The 4,737-nt window shown below is 38.3% G+C and overlaps 1 long non-coding RNA gene across 1 annotated transcript; it reads right to left on the bottom strand.

Annotated features, from left to right (window-relative positions):
* Positions 1-2,718: 2,718 nt before the first annotated feature.
* On the bottom strand, positions 2,719-4,354 carry LOC108547448 (uncharacterized). Its single transcript, XR_001890211.1, has 3 exons — positions 4,240-4,354; positions 3,738-3,941; positions 2,719-3,412 (listed from the first exon to the last, which is right to left on the bottom strand). It is a non-coding gene; the product is annotated as an uncharacterized LOC108547448 (long non-coding RNA).
* Positions 4,355-4,737: the final 383 nt, after the last annotated feature.

Genomic DNA, 4,737 nt, shown 5'->3' on the forward strand with positions numbered 1-4,737 from the left:
CCAAAAGTTGAGTAGTTTGATCGAATCTGTAGTGGTAGTAGTACATATGTTAATAGATCAGTAAATTATTCTAGAAATGACAGCAAGCAGTTGCAAGAAAAAAGGATATTAGAGAGTACTGAAAAATGTAAATAAGAAACGTTGAAAATGTAATAGTATGAGAATGACAATTAAATATAACGAACACCTATTATTTAGGATTTAGGTGGTTCAAATTATAATAAATTGGATTATTATAGGAGAAATAACATAATTCACGATTATAAACTATTCGTGGTATCATTGGAGATTTTGTCAGTGAAGATAAATTTAATATATTCGATTCGTGGAACAGATAAACGCTGTACCTGCCAGTTAGAAATTGATGAGGCGCTAGTACCTACAAAACGAATGTAATTGTCCTTAATCGGCTTAAGTTTAAACACTCGAAATGTCGGGTGATTAATTGAAACTCGATTGCTCTTGGAATAGACCAATTTGGTCCGAAATGGCTGGTAAGAATCTATTTTAAAGCCACTTATTCCCTCATTGACAGCTCGTTCATTATCGATAAAGCAACTCAAAACTCGATTATCGAGTATTTCTCATTTACTACACGATCTATAGCCATGCTCCATGGAACCATAACAATCCATACAATCGCTACTTCATCACGACAATTCGTTCAGACAAGACCCACTACTCTCTCTCTCTTTCTCGTCAAGAGAAATACCAAGAAAAGAAGGATAACCTCGAGGTTTCAGACGCAAAACTGCAAAGAACATTTACAAAATCCGTAGATCGTGTGGGTAAACGTGTCAGTACAAGGAACCGGATACTAAGTGGCCATAGCAATCGCATTAGTTCAATCGTACAAGAAATCGAAGGAACAAGCGCCAGTGAGTGCAGCTGACTTTCCATCCGACTGAAACTGCGGTACATGAAATTTCATCGAACGATCCCGTGGAATGTTCGCCACGGTGTGTTTTGTTTCCAACTTTCCTCGTCGATAAAAGACGCGTTAGTCGCCGGCATAAGAGGAAAGGAAAAGTTTTCGGTGTCATCCTTGGCCTTCCGTCGGTAAATTTTCGAAAGAACAGCCAGCGAAGGTCGAGCAGCCAGAGGGTCGAAGAAACGTAGAGGCAATGGCAGAAACTAAGGCTTGGCGATGCGCCATAGCGATTTATTTATTTTTCTCTGCGCAAACTTCACCCCTTGAGGGTGGACCAGCGGCTAGACAAACAGGGGAACAAAAACGTTTTATTACGCGATTAAGCTCGATGATGACGATATTTTAGGAGGCGATAAAAGAACTCGCCAGACTACCGCGAGGATTCGGCAAGACGGGCAGGTCTGATGTCCCGAAGGGGGATTATACGTAGTTCGGAATAATTACGTGGAAAATTCAAGGGATTCGTTTAAAATTTCACCGGCTGTAGGGGCATGTCGTTCGTTCGCGAAGTTGCTATCTGCGATAGATATCCGCCTCTGGTCGTATATTTTCGGACACTTTTAATGAGAAGCAAAATTACTCGCGTATGTAATCTGACTGCGAAGAATACAAAGAAACGAGACACTAATTTATTTTGTAATCAACCAACTTGGTGGACTGAACAAATTTTTACTTCCTGACAAATCTATGGAAGCTCATCCAAGAACTGTCTTTATTATTTAATTTTGATTATGTTTCCACTGCTAGGGATCACCAAATTGGTTCGATGGAAGGAATATTTGTGGAAAATCGAATGACGATTGTTCTTTTAAAATATGCTCGTGTGTTGCTATTAATTACTAATTATTAATAATTACGATGAAGAAAATTATCGACCAAATGAAGTACCGCCATGTTTAATTAAACTCCTTTATTCTCGGTTTCTCAATTCTTCTACAGCAATCGGCTGTTTTCTTTACGACATTAAACACCTGTTAATTTCACACAACATTCGATCCCGACGGAAATCAGGGACAGAAAACACAAAGGAAAGAAAGTAGCTGTAAAGAGAACCGGTGTTCATGAAACATTTATGCGATCATAAAGACAGTTCATAAAGTTTAAACGTGTGGGTGTAGTTGTTAAGCTGTCGCGTGTATACTCTGAGCGATAACGCGCGACTAAAATGTTCGTGAGTCGTGCTATAGTTACTTTTACAGCTTGGAAAAACTATTATCTTCTTTGTGTTGGAGGCTTATTTAATAACGAGCTCACGTGAAAGATCTAAACGAATTAACTGAAACATTGCTTTCCCCTTTGATCCTATAATACTCGCGAATATTAATCCGAAAAAGATTATTTCGCAAACGTAAAACCAAACATTCCTTTCGTCTTTGAGTAATTAAAGAAACGTATAACAGTTCTGTGACCCAGTTGGATTAAAGCGAAAATAAAATTGTTCCAAAGTAAATTTATCCCTACGAATGCAGATATTAGTATTACGAACTAAAATATATTAATTTATCTCGTTTGAATTTTATTGACAAATTTTTTCCCTCATTGTAAAAACGAGAAGTTTCACTGAAATATGTCTATCCAATCAACGAGTTTTTATTAAACAAAATTGGAAATGCTTTGTACCACGAATGCTTCGAAAACAGCACATACTTTTCCAGGAAACCTTTCATTCAATTATAAACAGAATAAAATACAATGAAATCGAAATATATGTAATTGAAAATAATTCGGCAGCGACAGAGTAAAAAACAATTGAACCGAATCCAAAATAAGGTATAAATAAATTGCGTTCACTTTCGACAAGAACAAATACACGCAAGCAAGTACGTTACACCTCCGTTTTTGTCACAAGTACATTACAATTTAATCATTTCCGTACTTATACAGCTTCCTTTGTTTGTCACATGAACAATCAACGACGACGAGAAGAAGGGGTGATCGTAAAGCTCGATTTCAAGCACGAATACAAGTTGAAAAATCGAAACAGCCAATGGGGATAGGTCGAAGAGGATCATCGATTCGTTTCTCGATATCAAATCCGGCGGGAGAGAAATTTCATGGCGAAACCATGAAATTTCGATCGGCGAAACAATAACGAATCGCCGGCTCGAAGGATCGCCGACCAATAAATAATGCTTTTGTAATAAATAATCGTATTACGTAGCCACGTGGGGGCGGCGGACACACTCCACGCAACCAGATCACCGGCCGTGTACGTACGGCTACGATGGTATCGTGATAATCGACGTTCGATAATATCCTCCAATAAATTTGGCCCGATAACGGCCAGGATTTATATTATTGGAGCACTGTGGACTATAAACGCCGGTTACGACGTGCTACGGGGCCAATTCATTCTCCTCTGACGGCAGTCATCTACGGCAGCACGATAACGAATTTTCTTCCCTTTTTCTTAAAACGTATGCACGGATATGGAAAAGGCTTGGCCGTGCTTGTGCCACGATGATACGATGGAAGTAGGACCTGCAGAAAAGTTGCCGTGGGAATAATTGTTGTTTGGAAATGTAAATGAGAATATAATAATGTGCTGATTTGCGATTCTATGGAATTATTGTTGCACCGTTACGGCATCACAGGTATATCTATAGAAATATTCAATATTACCATTTGTAAATATCTATTACGATTATGTAATTCTGCGAGACAAATTTATTGCATTGTACATGATAGTTTGTCGAAATAGCGATAATAAATGAAAGGTAATTACATTGTATTAACACAGGATTCATGTGTTTTATCAGAATTAGAGAAAAAAGAATGGAAATATATTAGAAGCGTAAAATAATACCTATATCGTGTGACGGGGAGTATTGCGTCATACGGATGTTACACAGACGCACGCACACATCGATGCTACGTTCCATTCTACGACTGTGTCTGTACACTTTATTGGTATATCGTTACACTGATTCCTTTCGCTTGGATCACTTATTAGACCAACTCCATTTACTCACAGCATGCATAAAAGTGAAATACTTCCTTGCACTTGTACCTACATATCACAAAAATCGAGTAAGAGAACAATTGATTGAATAAAATCGACAGCTAAATATTCGGAAATTTCTAGTCGACTCGTATCGATAATCTAAAAATATGGAAATAATAGCCAAAATGACGTACGACAAAGTTATATTTAGTATAAATGCCACAATATTAACGTACGAACGAATTCCTGATCACTATGCTAGCCACAGAAATGAAAAAGTATATCTGGCGTATACGTGTCGCATCGAATTGACACACCCAACGACATATTGCAAATCAAGAGAATTATAAAACGTGCAACTCACCGTTCGGAGTATCGTCTTATCGTAATGATGCAGCTCGGAATTCACAATGTACTCGATAGTCGTCTTGTTTCATCGTCAATCACCAATATCTCACTTTTCACACACATCAATTAAAATATTCTTACTTTTCTGGAAATTTCTTTACGACGTACTCGCTAAAACGCGCGGGAAGATGACGCAATCAGATCCTTGTGCGCATGCGCAGTAGGTTGGGAAGATGACGCAATATCCTCGTGCGCTTGCGTAGTAGGGTGGGAAGACGCGTATGTGTAGTAGGGTGGGGGTACGCGCATGCGGAATAGGGTTAGAATATACGCATGCGCAGTTGGTAAAATTATCGATACGCAGCATGGCGCGCATGGCGCGAAATATAACTGCGCGAAGAATACTTTCCCATCCATTTATTAACGATTGTTATTAGTTATTATTAACGTAACTACTCATAAGTAAATAAAATGTATTAACACTACCTAGGATTGGAAGAAATAAATAAATAAT

Source organism: Eufriesea mexicana, unplaced genomic scaffold, assembly GCF_001483705.2.
Source record: "Eufriesea mexicana isolate 0111107269 unplaced genomic scaffold, ASM148370v2 scaffold4744748218, whole genome shotgun sequence".
NCBI classification, from domain to species: Eukaryota; Metazoa; Arthropoda; class Insecta; order Hymenoptera; family Apidae; genus Eufriesea; species Eufriesea mexicana.